Raw genomic sequence first — 20,402 nt, 5'->3', positions numbered from 1 at the left:
TTTCAATTTATTAAAAAAACACAATATTTGTGAAGTGCAATAAAGCAAAGTGTAATAAAATTAGAATCACCTGAATGGTCCCATACATCACCAAATTAATAAGCTGCTACTTGCTGTTAGGAACCTGAATAGAGCTTCATGAGCCAAATGTATTGAATACTCAATACAGTATCTGGTGCTTAGTAGGTAGGCAATGAATAACATTAAAATAAATATTATTAAATGAGGTTGCTATATTGACTTGCCAAAATGCTTTTCATTATGGGAAGTACCATGTGGTTTAAATGAAATACGAAATATGGCTCATGCCCACAAGCAATTTTTAAATTACACTGATAACTTCAATCTTTAATACATAAAACACTAATAAGCATCATGAATAGTATAGCTTAAAGACACTGTAAGTCCCTATATTATATTATACTATTCAAATTAAGGTGATACGTAATGGTGTGACTTTGTAAAACAAAAAGGCATCGTTTTCAAAAGGTATGTGGAATAATTGACAAATTTTCTAAGGCTACGTGTAGGGTCCTCTAAGAGTTGGAATTAGTGATGCCATGTTGGGCAGACTTCAAAGAATTTGTTGTAGTAATGAACAGTTTGAAATTTGGCAATCTCTATGCAAAATAGAATGATGGGGGATTATGGAAAAGGCAATATGATAGCTTTATAAATATCAGATATTACAGAAAACCTTACAAAACATTTGGCCACAGCAATATATTTACAAGAAATTTCTTTCACCTGTAAAGCAAAACTAAACCAGTGAGCAAGAAAATAAGAGCGAGAGAGAGAGCTTGGAAATGTTTTTCAGGAATGTACAACTTTGTGTCTACTAAAATAAGGAGAAACACCTGACACAAACTCTTTTCTAAGAATAGCACACCCAATAAACCAGCTATAAAATTAATATTAAAAGCCAATTCTCAGTATTAAAAAAAAATCACTGTCTTTGCAGAGTATACGACTTAAGCTAATTTGCTTCTCTGACTAATACCTATAACAAAATCTCACTGGTATAGTCATCAGTGACTTATTGGCAATATAAAATAATTGAAATTATCAACAGATAAAATTAAAGGAGAAGGTTTAAATGATAGAATTATAGTACATGCCAGCAATTTCTCAAAGTGAATTACCCAAATATAATTGCAGATCTCTGCTGTGTTTTAAAGTTCAACAGCCTGAAATGTTATTGAATTATGCATGCATTAATAAGACACTGCATACCAAAAGGGGGAAAATAACAGAAATGGTTTAAAATCTATATGAGCTCGAAATCTATTAATGGTGTCTACGAATTATGTGCTCCATTTTCTGTTACATTCACTTCAGATGCAGCAACCAAGAAGTATGAGGCTAATAGAAATGATCCATTTATGTATTATCATATTAATCTTTTCACTAAAATCTTAAGACCTAGAACTCATGCTTTTTATATTATTTTGCTTCAAAAAGTTGACTTTTTATGTATCTGCCTTCATAGAGGTTTTGTATTTTAACATAAATTTCAACTTCTTAACATGGTCTTTCATATAGACACTCAGATGACATGGTTTATTAACCTATTCCCTTTTTGAAGGGTTAAGTTCCTATAAAGAAGATAGAGCATAGATGGTATAAAATGATGTTTATGGTCCCTCTTTTTGCATTTCTAATGAAACCAGTATTACTTAATTGAGGGTCATTTCCATTGGCAAACTTACAAATATTATGTTTACTGATTAGAAACATATAGTGATGTCTTACATAATACTGATTAAGGCATTTAATAGTGGGAGTTAAAGTCTAGCATAATTTAAAGGAGAACATTTTATCTACAATGTATTCATAGGATTTGGGCATAATTGAAGAGATACTCTAAAATGCTAAGAAACGTGAAGGAAGAATAACAACTGAAATTGAAAAACAGTCCAATTCTAAGCGATTAGAGATACAGTTTTCTGATGGGTATAGGTTTTTCTCTCAAATTCTTAGACATGAGAGATTCATTCCAAACTACTTGAGAATACACATACGCACCTAGAACTGTCTGCAAACTGAATAGCTAAGACATATGCATTCTTACAGACGTGCTTATCTTTAAACATTCTCAAATCTTTATGAAATAAAATGCACATCTGACCAATATTCTGTTGGATTTATGATGCTTTTATCTCAATTGATATATACAGAGAATGTAGCTGCTAGTTAAAGAAAGATGTGAAAAATAGGAGAGTATTTTGAAAGAAGAGAGTTGGACAAATCTTTTGTATGTGATTTGTAGGGAGGGGGATACACATTATAGAATGTAACTCTTGATTTATAAAGTAAAGTTCATATTTGAAAATAGAGCTGCTTGCTTAAGACATATATTTTAATTAATCAGAAAAATACATTACACAATAGAAAATTAAACTTAAAAATTTTTTTCATTAGTGCAGTATATCCTTATTGTTTTAAAAATATGCCTATGAGTCTTACAATGAAAACCTTTACTCACTTTCTCTATCTCTTTTCTATGTTCATACACTTTCAAAGCAGCCATTCTCAATTCATGCACTACCTTTTCACAGAACTTATCTCTCTCTTTCTAGATTCCCCGATTGAAAGGCTGTTTCATGATTTATGTATTTTATGCATAATCTCATGAGTGCTACAAGGAAGATGAAATATTCCCACCAATATTTTCATTATCATCGTCCCTCATAGTTAAACCAAAGTATTTGATTAAATAATCTTTACAGTGTATGTAAACACTAATCAATACTGAGTTTAAGTAATATAATACAATATTTTTTCTTTTACATCTCTTTATTTTTCTTTGTTTAACTATTGTCTCATTATTTTCCCTCATGTGATTTTCTACTTAGTTATTTTTAATTGTACACGGTAAACAATTCTGCCACTTACTTTTCAACAATGTAATTAAATGTTCAAACACCAGTTCTGTTTGCTTTTCTTCTAAAGACCTCTACCTGGAATCCGCAGCCCTCTGACTGCTATTTGGGATGTGTGTTTTTTAGGTCTGCAATGTGGAAATCCAACTGTAGGATTTTTATATAATCATTTTAGGACTTCCAATCACATATCTCCTGCATAGATCCACTGTCACAAGAATTCCTTCTTTTTTATATTTGATTCATAGTCTACTTTTCTGGAGCACATCTTTCCTTCGTTTCATTAGCTTCTTAATATACACAGTAAGTTAATCACTACATATTGTTAAATTTAGCAAAAATGCTTCTCACATAGTTTTTGAAGTTTTGGGGGAAATACATTTAATATCTATAGACATTATACATTTAATATTATCTAGAAATAATACATGGTTGCCACTTTAAAGATAACTTGAAATATCTTACTAACAAAACCTAAACATTTTATTAGGTTTTCTGTCATCACATTTTATACATTATCTATTGTATATTATTAGCTCTATCCTAGTTCATATCATTATTATTCAATTCAATAAAATATTTGCTAACTCTTTGCTAAAGAAGTGATAAGTGACTTATGAAGGACACTGTGAGGCTTGTTTCCCTCATCTGTAATATAATGAAAGGAATGCATATTTTCGAGGGTTGTATACATCTTGAAAAAGTACACATGCAAATATAAACAGAGTTTACTGAGTGTTTCCTCAGTGGCAGACACCATTCTATGTAGTTAATCTCAATTAAATAATCTAACCTTGCAATAACCCTGATACATTGATACTAAAAAATACAAATTGTAGATGAGGAACAAGCTTAGGCACAGAGAAATTTAGTGGTTTGATCAGGGTCACAAATTCACAACCATGCCCATATACTTAATAGTTATTAGATAAATGATCATTTGTTAGTGTGGTACCAAAACAACTACTTAGCTGTAACATACATATAAATTTGGTGTATGTGCCATAATTTCTCACCATGGTCATATTTATTAAAATATGCATTGCTTTCAAAAAGTAAAATCTACATTATTCTTACCTACAGATTGTGGTTTTTTCTAGAGTGATGCAGACAATAATATGTTTTATTTAAATTTGTATTACCTTAGTGTGAATATAAATTTTGTTAAGAGAATCATTCTGTCATTCTTTGGATCAAACATTCTGACCAATGGAACAATTATTTGGTAATATAAACTAGAGTTTAGTCTTGATTTGAATATGCTATTAAATAAATACCAAATTTAATCTAACTTGTAAGGTAACTGTATCTTGTGTTTTCTTAAAAGCTGGCATAGTTTCTCATAGTTACTTTCAGTCTCTTATAAGGGGAAAGAAATAGAAATTGTATTATTGATAATATAGAGAACTTTTAAGGAAATAAGAAAAATAATATTTATATCCTATTTGTATAAAGATATGATATGTTTAATAATTAAATTACTGAAAATACATGTGTATTTGTGGAAATGAACATTATTCAGATAAACGAGATGGCAGTCTGTTCTTTGGCTTGCAACACTATATTGTGAAACCAAGTTTATATTAAGAGAGGGATTAAAACATTTTAATAAAGGGATAACTGGATTTTTGCCAGAGATTTGCAGTTTTCTCGCTCAACCCATTTATTCATCTTCCTGGATGTATACTTAGGCCACACTTAGCAGATTCCCTTGTATTTAGTGTAGCCATGTGATTGAGTTCTGGTTAACTGGATGAATAAGCTAATGACATTTCCAGACTAGTCACAAAAAAAATTTCCCCATATATAATTCTATTTTTTGTTTCTTCTTTATTCACCTCAGTGGTTAAGACCTCAAGATCATAAGGAAGGATAGAACCAAACATGGATGGAATCTTGGTCTCTAAGTGGATTAAATATGAATAAAAATGACAAATAATCATGATATTAAGCCAATGAGATTTTTTTGTTGTTGATTGTAACCACATATATTTTACTCTGACTAAAGAAGTTCAAAGAAATCAAGCCTTCCTCACTAAAATACTCTCATGAATTCTTAAAACATCAATTAAGTCTATGCTTAAACTTTTCAGTATGTCCGCTAGACATTGACTATTCTAATTTAACAAAGAGAATTTTGAAGTGTTAAGTTTTATTGAAATTTTCCAATTCTAGATATTTATTTCATTAAATAAATAATAATATGTTGAAGTGTTTTACATTAAGTTGAAATTGATGAAATCAAATCAGATCAATCTTCTATACAAAATACATCACCTATTTTTAAACTATGAAATATAGTTTATCAGAAAGGGATTTTTTTTGTTTTTGAAAAAAATGAAGCCTGCATATGAGATATGTATTGACTATATCAAATAGATACTCTCAAGAAAGTTATAATTTCTATATTTCTCCTGTTTGATTTACTTATCTCCAAATAAACTTGTTTGTTTTTTTTTTAATGGGAAGTAGTGTTCTGATAATCACAAAACTCCAGCTAGAAAATAAGTATCTCTTATATCGTCTATCATTCTAGTGGGGAGAACAAGATAATGTGTTTTAGTAGAATTCCATTCTGTGTTCACTTGTTCCTTTCATTTACTTCCCTTTATATGTAAAGTTTAAATGATGCAAAATTGTTGATATTTGAAGATGTTGTCTTGTTTTTCCTCCTCAATTTGCATTATATAATAGCTTTGTTTCAGCAGAAAAAAAATAACTAATAGATTTATCTATCACTTCTACTTATCTGGCTTGATAATTTTCGATTATGTTTATCTAGGTGAATCAAGTGCACTTTTTAATAACAGAGCAAATTTTGTTTAAAAACATAATTCATCGTAGATACATCATGAATGTGAAAGGACAGGTTTGTGTGCATCCTTGTCTTTATGGTCAGAAAATCCTGACTCATCTTGATTTTTGTGTAACAATCTTGAATTGTATATGCTTTCTGTGTAGTTACTATTCACCTGGCTGCTCTTAATGGTTAGTTGTAGAAACAATAACAAACCTTGCAAGAAAAACAGTTTAAAAGCCTCAGGGTACTTCCTTGGCTGGGCTGGAAATAAGCTTCAAAAGGAATTTGCTACTGAATCATAGTATTTAAGCAGGTTAAAATAAATTAGCAAATGACATTAAATTCTGGTGGCTTTTACTGAGAGACAAGAAATATATTTTAAAGTTATAGTAACAATTTAAACAATATGCTATTTAGTTTTTTAAACTATGCATACTGATAGGAGCCCAATGATCATACTTCAGTTCAATGGATAGGTAGTAAAAGAAGTGTGTGTGTGTGTGTGTGTGTGTGTGTGTGTCTGTTATGTGTATATGAAAATCAAAAAATTGGAAGGTTAATTTTTGACATCAAATAATACATCAGGGCCATGTGTATAGCATCATGGGCATATAGTATTGAACAAAATAGAGCCCCTTTCAGATAAGACAGAGTTGAAATGAATATTATTTAAATTCATTTAAGTAACATAAATATATAAAAATGCTTAGAAATGAAAATCAAGGCTCTTATAACAAGAAGGCCCAAACTAATCATGTGGACTATTTAAGGGATATAAAACATAATTAAGGTTTAAAGGTACAAAATGTTAAAGGATTTAAAGCAATTAAAGAATCAAGGAGCTAAGAAAAGTTCATGGATCAGCAGAATTATAAACACAATATGCTGAGAGTCAGGAGACGTGGCTAGAGAGAAATATAGGGGCCAGATTATACTAACCTTGGTGTCTATTTGAAGGATGACAGAATTTTTTCCAAGAGCAATAGATTACATTTATTTAATGAGTGGAGAAAAATATATTTGTTAGATGTGCAATGTCAAGTCTATTCTATCATATTTCTGTCTTGTTTCACTAATATTTTTGACTGATACTTTGTCATCTTTGTTGATGGTGCATTATTTCCTGATCCCAATGAAGTGTTTTGTATGTTTTATTTAACATTGAAATTGTATTAGTTGGTTGCCAGAATGAGAATACAGAACCAGAAAATTTCTCAGTCCATTCATACTACTACAGCCATATATTTACTGAAATATGAATTCAGCTGAAAATGAGAGTAAAATACAACAGAAGTAAATTTATAAACCTCTTAAAATAATTAGTCCCAACTGCCACAAATTTTGGAATTCTAAAGTAAAATTACTTTTGATTAAGTGTTTTATACCTGACAACATTAGTCAATCATTATGGTAAATAAAGGCATTTTTATATATTCAAGGGCACAGCAACTTTAGCTTTCAAGAACTATTTTTGAGAAAGCTGTAAGAAAATAATCTTCACCAGAAAGGTGGGAAAACAAAGAGAAAGAAATTTGTAGGATCTGTTGGCAAATAATGACACCAATTTAAAATAAAGAGATGCAAGAGAATTGTCATTAAGGAAAAAACATAGAACTAGTAAATCCTTTAGTGTGTTTTTTCTTGAAGGAGAGAAGTGTTTAAATTTTATAATTTTCAAATTAATGAATGTTTATATGCAAGGAAAACAATCTAATAGAACATATAAATCATTAATTCTGAGTAAAAGAGAATACAAGTTACAAAATATAAATAATGTCATTATTATTATTTGCCTAATAAAAATAAAAACACTGAACATTGTTTCAAATAGAGTATTTAGGTTAAGGATATTGGAAGGATAGAAAAAGACAGTATCTATCACAGGGAGGTGATATTATAAGACACCTAAGTCTCCTTCTTTTATAAGATTTAGGCAGTAGATAGCATTAAAAAGTTAAGAATTAAGAGATAACATGATAGTTACATTAAATAGACAAAAGCAAGTAAATAGCACAAGAGAAATTTGAATTAAAATTTGTTAGAGCTATGATTCATGTACATGCAGAAGAAACTCTGAATAAACCTTATGGTATCTTTTGACTAAACAGTGTACACTTAACCATTTGATTTTCATATTTAAATTAAAAAAAATTTTATGAATTCTTCGTTTGTTGAAGAGGTGAAGTAAACTACTACCTCTACCTATGCACAAAATAGGAAATAGAGACAATTTACATGACTGTTTTCCAGGTTAAATTAATCTTGGTTGATAGAAAAATAAAATGAGAACAAAGAAAAAGAAAATTCCCAGGCCTTGAGTGTCTTATTTCATTTATTCTCTGATTTTTTACAGAAGTATTAATTGTTAAAACTGGATTAAAACGAAGGTTGCTGGATTTTTTTCCCCTTAAGATAGCATAGAATTATGGATTGTTAATGTAATAACATTTAGGCACATACATGCATATGCATACTCATACACATACATATGTATCTTCTATTCCTATTGACTTTGAATTGTATACTTTTTTTTGAGGCAGGAGGTAATTAGGTTTTTATTTATTTATTTATTTAATGGCGGTACTGAGGATTGAACCCAGGACCTCGTGCATGCTAAGCATTCAGTCTACACCTGAGCTATATACCCTTCTCCTGTTCTGTTGATTTTGAATACATCGTAATAGAAAATAGCTGCTAAAACGCTTATTGAAAATTTGTTTTTCTATTGCTTTGCACCAATTACCTTCATAACATTATGTGGGAATTAGTTTCATTAGTTTGATGAAATGTTCTGATTGAGACACCTCAGGTATAAATCAAAATTGACTTAATTTAATTTCCATTTGTGATTTGATTAGAATCATATTGCAGCTAAACATATGCAGATGGCCTAGAATTGACACTTTTTTTTTTACTGCTTGAATTTCATTTTTGGAAAACCTAATCACTGAAAAGTATTAAGTGACATTTAAAGAGCATCATTTTCATAAACCTACTGATTTAACTCCTTGATGTATTTGGAGAATATTTTCTAATGCTCTTATTTTTTAGATTTAGTTTTTAGTGTTACAGCTGTACAATATTGTAAGAATTTGTAATTTTTTTGTTTCATAATTTTCTAAGTCTTTGGCTTCCAATGTCGAATACTAAAATATTTAACTCCAAGAACTTTAAATGGAGATGTGATCACTAAAATAAATTACTCATATAAGTATTAGGTTCGTGAGGAAACTTTCCCTAAACTGTGAGGGTAATATGTAATTAGATGTTTCTGACAAATCCTCCTATATTAGTTTTCCGTGTTACTATAGCTAATAACCAGAAGCCTGGTGGCTTAAAACAGTACAGCTTTTTCTCACAGGTCTGGAGGACACAGTCTGAAATCAGTATCCCCGGGATGGTATCAGTATGTCAGCAAGGCCTTGCTCTCTTTGGAGCCTTTATGGGAGACTCCTTCTTTGTGTCTTCCTGCTCCTGGTGTCTCTTGGAATTCCTTGGCTTGCTACTGTATCACTCTAACCATCAAGGTCAATATCTTTATACCTCTTCCTGCTCCATCTTTACATAGAATTCTCCTATGTGTATGTAAAGTCTCCCTCAGCCTTTCTCTTATGAAGATACATATGATTTAGGTCTGATCAGGATAATCCAGGACAACCTTTCCATCTCAAAATCCTTAACTTCATCGTATCTCCAAAGACTCCCTTTATGATATATAAAGTAACAGTTACAGTTTGCAGGGTTTATATGTGAAGTTTTTTGGGGGGCATTTTTCAGCCTCTTCTACTCACTTGGCTCCTCAGGATTATGGTGTCTCTAAATTGTCTAGAACAAGTAGAGAGTCATGCAGAGTTACAAATGATTTGAAGTTGGATGTTCCCTCTTTCTGACCAAAAGCTATTCTGCCCTGGTAACATCTTGAATCTTGCTATTCAACATGTTATCTCTAGATTAGACTAGTAACATCAACATCATGGGAGACAAGGTTGGAAATCCAGAATTGAGTGGCCCCATCACAGACCTGCTGCATCAGAGTCTGCCTGTGAACAGGATGGTTCATATGTACAGAATATTCACGTGCACTTTGGAGTTTGAGAAACACTGTATGTGTATGAAATTGTGTGTCTATCTAGATATGATCTAAGAAAAAAAATCACAAACTTTTCAAAAAGTTAGAAGTGATATGACTTACGGAAAGACAGACAGGAATGACTCAAGGTTATATTTCCTGTCTCAACAATTTTTAGAAAAAATGGAGTCATAGATCATAATACAAATAACTGGTAAAGTTATTTTAAATAAAAATAGTTTTAACTGCCATTTCAGAATAAGTAATTTTCTAAAACATAAGTGTAAAATGGATTTTACTTGTATTTCAGATAATCTGTTGTCCTTCATATTATTTCTGTTGTGAAATTTTTACCATAATTAGTTTTTGTTCAGAATATGATGTGTTAGTTTCTATCAGCGTATCAAAAACTAAGGTCACTATCTATTGAAAGCATTGAGCAAAAAACCTGGCACACAATGGGTACCAAATAAGAGTATGTTGATTTGAACTATGTGAGTAATCTCTATTGCGTCCATATGTTTGCCTTTACAATTAAGTAGAAGGACATATATTCTAAATTAAGATATACATTTCAAATTGCATTTATTCATTACTGTTTAGCATATGCAGTTGTTCAAAAGCATAAAGCAGTTTAATTGTTCATCATATTTATTCTAGTGTTCTGAAACAAGATTTAATAGAATTTTATCATGCAGTGTCTTATATATTATGATTAGAATGTGGTTAGAGCATGTGGTGTGAAAAAAAATTCTGAGTATCGTATGTGTTCCTTTTAAGATATGATTATTGTCTCTTTGGGATTATGGGAAAGGAAGTATTATGTCATTCTTCTTACTTGGGTTTTTGTTTTCCTCAGAACTTCATAAGAGTTAACAGATTGTTAGGCCAAGAGAAATAAAACACAAGTAATTTGTGTTTAAACGTGTTTTCTGTTTTTCTGCCTCCACTGCAGAGCGTTTCACAAAGTCTTAAGACGAACAGTTGCTTGCCTGTGTTTGCACTTGTAATAGGTCTCTCCACTAAGCACATTTCCACATGTCATATGTCTTATCCTGCCCAGGTCGACAGATAACAGAACCACCAAAAATTAGTTATTTGTTGTATTTCAAATGAGAATTTCTGAAACCTAGATATTTACTGAGGTGGTTTCAGCTTTTTTATTTTATATGAAATTTCAGTATTTTTTGTCTTTAACACTTTGAATATTCATTTGCACACTTTTCCTTGCTGTTTTCTTATTTTTTGATAAATCTGACATACTAGAATGTATGTGACCAAGATTTTTCAGATCAAGGTATGTGCAAACTGCATCAGGATGTGAATGTGTTTTGAATTGATTTTTGAAACAATTTTGAGATGTTGAACAACTGTTCTTTACAACATTATGGAACTTATTCTGAACTTTTCATTTGATGTCATAGATGGATCCCATATTTTATCCATTTATATTTTCCTTAAAGTGTATATGGATTATTGAAGGATATTCTCTAGTATATAATCAGTTTTCTTGGCATTAACTTCTTGATTTTCCCATGAAATAAAGACTTCTGCTTTATCAAGAACATCAGTAAAGTAATAGAATAAAATAATTACCTTGTGTTTATTCCAAACAGAAAATAATGAATTGGCCCTTTGAGAATTTCATGCTCATTAAAACCTATCTCCATATAAATCCAGAATGCTCTCAGTAGCATACCGTAGTCATCAACAAAACTCTATCCATTCTTTGCATGGCTCTTTCAACGCTTTCATAAATACCGTATTAACTTTCTACATGTTTTCACAGCTAACATAAATGTTCTTGTATTTTGATTCAATTTTATATAAACAATTCAATTTGTTTAATTTATAATTATATTTGTAACTTTTATCTCTTTATTAAAGTAATTTTGTGTTAAAAAATATCCTTGTAACAGATTTCTTCACACATGATATCATGTGTAACACTATTAATAACATGGATGATTATTTTGTGACTCTGCTCTAATAATTATCCTCAATCCTTCATGGGGACTGTAGAAAAATTAGGAAAAGGTGATTTTGTTTTTGGTGAGGCTTAGAAAAATAAAAGTGATTTTTAGTATACTGATGCATCTAAGTTTGGCTCAGAGGCTATCAATTTTCCCGGAATTTTCAATGTACCAAAAAAGATAGAATGGTGTTTTGTATAATAGCACAGAGGAGTTTTGCTAAAAGATGAATGATAATAATTATAATCTGTATATACTGTAAATACTACCTGTTGTATACTGTGTATTCTTGTCTCCCCCAAATTTGCATATTGAAACCCTAATCCCCAATATGATGGTATTAGGAGGTTGAAGATTTGTGGGAAGTAATTAGTTCATGAGGGTGGAGCCTTCATGATGGAACTGGTATACTCACAAGAAGAAACAGGAGAGGGTTGTTTCTTTCTGTTCTCTGCCATAAGAGCATATAAGGCAGCCATCTGCAAGCCAGAAAGAGGGTCTTCCCCAAATATCAGATCTGCCTGCACACTGCATTTGAACTTCTCAGCCTCCAGAACTATGAGAAATAACTGTTTGTTGTTTAAGCCACCCAGAATATGGCACTTTATTGTAGTGGCCCAAGCAGACTAAGATACCACCAGAGACTCAGAACTGAGTACTTTTTAGGAGCTACAGACTAAAAAGCTATAAAAAAAGGGTTTGAATGGTGGAAGAGCAACATTTTTCTTATTATATCCTTGAGTGTTATGGGAGAGTTATTGATTCTCTACAATAGATTATATCATCTGTATTAAATATTAGTGAGCGATGAGTAATAGAGTTGAATTTTATTTACCATAAGACTCACCAATAAGCTGGGAATGCAGTATCTATTGGTGGATGTGAGCATTCCAAGGGAGGGGCATGACTGATAGCTCAGAAGTCATGATTTACAGAACCATCTCCACTTGGGAATGGAGAATCACATCAGAGCTCAGGAAAAAAAAAAAAAAGATTTGGAACTATAGAGATTTGTAGAAAGGAACATGTGGTACTTCTAGTAAGAAAAGGTGGTTTCTCCACAGGTATGACTGCTTTGCTGTATATAGAGAAGTGAGGGTTCATTAATGGGGTCTTGTTCAGAGAAACACACTGCTTCATAACCGTGCTGTGTAAGCAGTTGATCCTGTTGAGGGTGATTTGTGAAACTTGGGACTTTTGGTAACGGTCTTAAGCTATTTAGTGAACAGGTAACCTAGTACCCAAATTAGTACACTTTGGGAGTAAAATGGGGAATTGCTACTATTAATGAATATGCTAGGATAACCAGCTAAAACTAGAACTATCCTTAGCAAGGTGTAATCTATATGCATTCTAAATTTAGAATATGGTTTCTTTGCTCCAAGATGACAATATTTAAGCAAAGGTAGAAAAATAATCTCAATGAATTCAGTGAAAATAATGTTCAACAAACAAGGGCAGGAGTCTCTTACAGAGGATACATTTATTTCAGTGTCTAGAATCATATAGCCCCACATCAGATAACATACCCATGTCTATCAAATAATGTACTGTGCATATCCTGTGCAAAATCAGGCTTCTTATATGGAATATATTAATTTTTTTATAAATTGCCTGTTTACATCTATTATGATCCAGGCACTATAGAATTTATTATAAAATAGTGATTCAACTGATGAAAATTTGAAAGATTGAGAGTCCTACTTAATTTAACAAAAGTTAAGATAATTCTCAGCATGACCCTTTAACTGTGAGATTAAACAACATTTTATTGAAATGCCAGGAACTCTTTGCTTAGAAACGAAAACATAGATAGCCTACTCCACACTTTGAAGGCAATAAATTAATTCTTCATATCTTGATATACAGGAAAGAACCATGGTTCTGTTCTCTATTGGGTTTGGAAACAGAAGAGCAGGTTGAAATAACCTCCCTAAAACAGAAGGCCATTTCATTTGGGCTTGTTGGTTGGCTATGGTTGTAGTTCACATGTGTAGGAAAATAAATACTCTGCTACCCAGACAGTGGATAGAAATTGAGGCTGGTATTCAAACCTTGGTATGAAACCAGGAGCACTTGTGCTAGCAGGCAATGGGAAGACACCCTAACATTTGTTAATAGATAATAGCTTCCAGTTTAGAAACTGCTGTGTGGAGATACTCAAGCTACAAGGTAGAACATCAAGCCAACGTTCTAAGCCCCTGAAAAACTGGAATGGAGTATTCCCTCAAAGCCGAGTATTGAGTGTTATAACATGATCGCAGGAGTGTGCCTTGCTTTCTTTCTCAGTAGAGAGCTGCTATTATCATCATCATCATCATCTTGCCTGACGAGGGATAAAAATCACATAGACTTATAGGATACAATTTGGTAAAGAAATAACCAGAAGTGTCAATAATCCTTTTGTATCATTGGCTGGCATGCACATGGTCTCTATTAACTAATTCTAAGATGCTCCTGGTAATGAAGTATACCTTCCACTTTTATGTGTTAAGGGCTTATACAGCAAAAATGTGACACCCAGACAGTCACACATAAAACTTTATTTTTAATATATTTTTTGAACATTCATGCTGGTAAACAACATGAACATGAAGTTTGGGGGGATCACATTACAGACATGGTTTGAGTGCTTGAGTGCTAAATACAGTGGGAATGCTGGATCAGCCGTTAGGTGTTTAAGAAGATATTTAATGTATGCCAGCTGTTAAAATTCTAAAGTTTCACATTCCAAACTCAGCAAATATTTTTCTGTAATGAATTTTAATACTCTTAGGTTTCTCACCTTCCTTAATTCAGTTGTCTAGGGAGGTCGTAATCTGCTTATAAATCCAGAGCATCTTGTGCCTGTTCAAAATCATCACTGCATAAGGAAAAGTAAAAATGGAAACAGTTTGTCAACTACACTTTTTTCACAACCCATGAATATTGAAAGATAAATTTAATCTTATTTTAAAATAAGTGAGGGGGAGGGTATAGCTCAGTGGTAGAGTGCATGCCTAGCATGCATGAGGTCCTGGGTTCAATTCCCAGTACCTCTACTAAATAAATAAACCTAATTACCTCCTTCCATTAAAGGAATAAAATAAAATAAAGTAGCTGCAATTAATGTCCTATTGTTTCAGTATTCTTAATTGGACATTTAATTAGGTGTATTCTGTACAATTACATTTAAAATTTGACTCAGGAAAGTGTTTTCAAGTATAAGTTAGATATTGTAATAAATTAAGAACCCATGGCATTCTGGAAAACTGCAAAACTAGCCAAATGATGTTAACTTTCAATTTATCCTTCTATAGAAAGAACTATCTTATATTCCATATTGTGATTTTTTATATTTCAAAGTTAAATTTATTCTTTATAGTTTAACTTAGAAATTTTTTATTGTAGTTAAGATCTAGTTCCAAAAGACTTTTATTAATAGTAACCTTAAACTTCTTATTTTATTATTAAAATATCGCTGGTTTAATCTTAATATGAAAATACTTATTTTCAATGTATTCTGTTAGGAAATCTTCAGTGATAGCTTGGATATTGTTGAAATGGATTAAATGAAAGCAAAAATAAACAAATGAGACTTAATTAAACATATAAGCTTTTGCACAGCAAAGGAAACCATAAGCAAAACAAAAAGACAGCATATGGAATGGGAAAAAATATTTGCAAATGATGCAGCTGACAAGGGCTTAATTTCCAGAATATATAAACAACTCATACAACTTAATAACAAAAAACCAAACAACTCAATTCAAAAATGGGCAGAGAACTTAAACATACAACTCTCCAGTGAAGACATACAAATGGCCAATAGGCACATGAAAAAATGCTTAATATCACTAGTTATCAGATAAATGCAAATCAAAACTACAATGAGGTATCACCTCACACCAGTCAGAATGGCCATCATTAAAAAATCCACGAACGATAAATACTGGAAGGGGTGTGGAGAAAAGGGAACCCTCCTACACTGCTGGTGGGAATGTAGTTTGGTGCAGCCATTATGGAAAACAGTATGCAGATTCCTCAAAAAACTAAAAATAAACTTAACCATATGATCCAGCAATCCCAATCCTGGGCATATATCCAAAGAGAACTCCTAATTTGAAAAGATACATGCACCCCAATGTTCATAGCAGCACTATTTACAACAGCCAAGACATGGAAGCAACCTAAATATCCATTGACAAATGACTTGATAAAGAAGATGTGGTATATTTATACAATGGACTGCTACTCAGCCATTAAAAAGAATAAAATAATGCCATTTGCAGCAACATGGATGGACCTGGAGATCGTCATTCTAAGTGAAGTAAGCCAGAAAGAGAAAGAAAAACATCATATGATATCATTCATATGTGAAATATAAAAACAAAAACAAAAACAAAACCCCACAAATGAACTTATTTACAAAACAGAAACAGACTCACAGACATAGAAAACAAACTTATGGTTTCTGGTAGGAGAAGAGGAAGGGGAAGGAAAGGGATAAATTGGGTTTTGAGATTTTCAGATACTAACTACTATATATAAAATAGATAAACAACAAGTTTCTTCTGTATAGCACAGGAAACTATATTCAATATCTTATAGTAACATAATGAAAAAAATGTGAAAATGAATATATGTATGTGTATGTATGACTATAACATTAGGCTGTACACCAGAAATTGACACAACATAGTAAACTGATTATTCTTCAATAAATTAAAAAAATAATTAAAAACCTTTATGTTTGAAACTTAATTATTGTATGTAATTTGTTATGTGTAATTTAAATATATCTTTAAAGACTTAGCATTTACCACATTTATTTTTTTTTAACTGAAGTTCATTTTATATGAAGATTAGAGCTAACTATTTTCATACTGTAGACCTTGAAATATCTACAAATGAACTACTTCTCAAGTTCCTTTAAGTGAACTTGTTTGGATCACAAACATCTTTGTTGCACTGTTAAAATATGATGTTTGTAATATACCTCTAGAATCATTGCAAATGATTTCCCGTTTAAACTACTTACCTTTTCTTTCTTAAAGCTTCCTCTTCTCTCGGGCCCTCTATCCTCTCATTTCAGCTGCATGAACTTTTAAAAATACACTGTACCCTGTCTCCTTGGATTGTCTTAGGTTAGAATTTTTCCTGTTGTTCAGATTTCATATCTGACCTCATATGTAACTTTCTGTATCTATTTTTAAAGTGCCCTTATAATTAGCTTTAAAAAAACCTTCTCCTGCCCTTATTTGCCAAATTATCTATTTGTGTCATGCATGCTTCTTTCTTTCATTCATCTGAGAAGAATGGGACACTTACAAGTATCCATGTGTGATGAGAAGGTAATATATTACTCATTTATGGAATATTTAAAATCATTAAGTTAGTTAGGACATGAGGTACAATCAGGTCAGTCCTACTTTACATGCTTGAAATTACATTTGAGTAGCTTTCCAGTAAGTATGGCTATCAGTAACTTGACTTGAGGTCTAGAAATCAAAAGTGTTTACTCTTTATTAATCTACTTTCTGTTAGTTTGGACTCTTATTCTAAAGACATGTTTTTATGTTCTTTGAGAAAAGCCCACAGTCTGAATGTGTTTAAAATAGTAGAAGATAAGAAATATTTAAACTGTAGCCAACTGTAAAGTTCTCACTATTTTTTTTGAAATGACTGCTATTTGAGGTATTTTTCTAAATCATTTTGTAATAACAGAGCTGTGTATTATGGAATTCATTTTTTTCCTACATTCTACAGTATAATGATTATGACAATATTTCTAAGTTTTGGACAAATGAGTCTTAAGTATGTTCTTTGTAAATCCGTTTGACTGTATGACTCAGAAATACAATATTTCAGTGTGCCTTTAACAAAATCAATAATTGTATGGCTACCTAGAGAATAATTTATCAAGGCTGTTGCATTTTTACCTACGTGAAAAACTTGCACAGGAGTTCGATCCATTATATTATGCTAAAATACTCTATAAATGTATAGTAAATTAGGTATTTATATTTTATTTTAATATGGCATTAATTCTTAACATTATTCCTATAGGCAATAAAAAACATTTTTTTTAAGATTCAGAATACTACTTTTAAGATAACAAATTAAATTTTAGCTTACTATGTAGCTTGTTTATTTAGTATATATAGGTCAGTCACTAAATTTTATTTCTATGTCCAACAATTTAGTCAATCATTTCAATAGGAAATGAGGTTAAATTGTTGAATGATTTCCCTTTAAGTAAAACTGATCAATTATATAGTTATATTTATACAAAAAAGTGGTTTGGCAATGGTAAATTTAATTTTTCACATAATTAGTAATTGTGACAATATCCCATTATATTTATATGCATATATATATGAGTTTTCTATTTCTAATGTAAGGAATTTTACACTTATGATGATTACATATGTGGAAATTCCTTTATGTATTAAATTATTTTACTTTTAAGAATTCCCTCTTGACAATCACATATTATCTCATATGTTGAATAAGAGCAGCTCAATAAAGAGCAGTTTAATCTCTCTTCCATAAGAATATCTAGCCTAAGACCAATTTCAAGATCCCCAAGTCCATCTTCCATTTGATGACATGCACAGGTGGTGAATGAAGATGACCAGTCATTTCTGAAACCACAGATCAATATTAACTTGTCTAGGGCCTTTGACACCCAGATTTTCCCACCAGGTGTACGATGACTGCACAACCATCATTTAGTTGGCAAGGAATCCTTGACAAAGCTGTAAATCTCAAGATTTTCCTCCTGGTCATTGCTGGTGCCAGAGTCACAGCTACATAACCTTCTGTCTGATAGTTTGTAATCTGATGCAGTCCTCAGCTTTTGAAAGTATATGGTTCCCAGACAAATAAAGCCTTGTTTTATTATTATCTGTTCACTTACTCAGGCAAATATTAGTTATTATAAGGTCCTATCTCCTTTCCCTAAAACATATCAGTAAAAATATTTGGCAGTGCTTCGGGAGGTGATACAAAGTCAGCTTTGACATATTGCTGCAAAGTGCTGGCCTGAGATTAAAATTGACTGACCCAACATCATGACTACATCATCTGTAGCTATTGTCAAATTCTTAAAACTCACTTGAGCGTATCTGAACTAGTTTCTTCCCTTTTCTTTTCTCTTCTAATCTTTTCCTTCTGTAGGTACTAGAATATTTGGAAAGTCTTTAAACTTTAAATTGAACAAACAACTGTATTTTCTGAAGAAAGACAGTGATTTGGCACCATTTTAAATCAAAGTTAAATTTTTTTATTGCAGATATATGCTCAAATAAGAATGACTAAATTTTCCATCATATAAATGAAGATTTGTATCATGTGAGAAGAAAAATGTATAGATAACATTTCACAGGAAAAATTTTTAAGTATTTTGTTCATTTATACTGCTTGATGTTAAAAGCTCAAGTTCTAATTTACGTGTTTTCAATGTGAACTGATTTCCTGTTAATTATGTTGAGCCCTATTTTTTATTTGCAGCTCTTTATAAAATCCTGTATGTTTAATTAAAAAGAAAAGTATTATCCTTAGATATACAGAGAATGACAGATTTTATACTGGTGTAACTGGACTACCAGTTGAACCTCTGAAGAAATCCAAAATGACCTACTAAAATGTTTTTTATGCCATATTTCAACCTCAGATATGTGGTTTCATGGAAGTCATATTAAACAGCTTCAACCTTAAACACAGTATCACACTTTTTACTTGAGATATTATAAAATAAATGCATCAAATTTTAACATCATATTTTTGTTTTAAGGGCATCAGTCATTGTTTTAAAAATAATTTATGACAAAGTATTCCAAAGAGTGAATGAGTTAAGAATGGATCACTGCTACTGAAAGTTTGGGATTTGTTTTATGTTGACTGTCTTACCTCTTTAACCTCAATTTCAACATATTTATCATTGTTTGGGTAATAATATGCAACAACTATTTCTTATTTTACCTTGTGTTGATTATAGATTTCTTTCACTGTTTTCATTTTAATTCAACTTAAAAATAGAATTTTAAAGGATTTTTATCCTGAAACTGGTTGGTCAATAGTGAAAAATAATAGCATTGTGTGTTATAGTAAATTTATAAGCATTATGCTATTCATTTCTCTACACTAGGTAGTTTGATGTAGCATCCTGTTATATAAGAGCTGACGTGACAAGAATGCAGCTCAGAAAAAGGCTAATTAGCTTGTTCATGGTCAAGCTCTTACAAGTTACAAAATTGCTATTTATATTCACATCTGTTTTACTCTGCGTCTCTGATAGTGCCATGTCCTTCCGTAATTTCACGGACTTATACCATCGGACATACCTTGAAAAATCTGATCTGCTAATACACTGTTTGTGGATTCTACTCAATAATGGAAACTTTAATAACCAACTCTTTTCACTACTGTAGCCTATACACACATGTACATCCCATTGAAACTACTGGTGGGAGAGATAAACGGAAATTTTATATGTTTTAGAAATTTTAGAAGAATTTAAATAGCAAGTATAGCAAAAGTTTGCATAGTTTCATAAAATAACTATGTTACCGAAACCTTGTCACTCTCTCAGTTTAACATCTGGGATTTCTAATCATTTTATAACTCCAAAATGATGCATTTGCTTTTATAATTCTTTCATATTCTATTTAAAGAATGGTGTTATAAAATTTAAT

This window comes from Camelus ferus, chromosome 1 (assembly GCF_009834535.1).
Source record: "Camelus ferus isolate YT-003-E chromosome 1, BCGSAC_Cfer_1.0, whole genome shotgun sequence".
Classification (NCBI taxonomy): Eukaryota; Metazoa; Chordata; class Mammalia; order Artiodactyla; family Camelidae; genus Camelus; species Camelus ferus.
Note: the sequence above shows the minus strand (reverse complement) of the source record.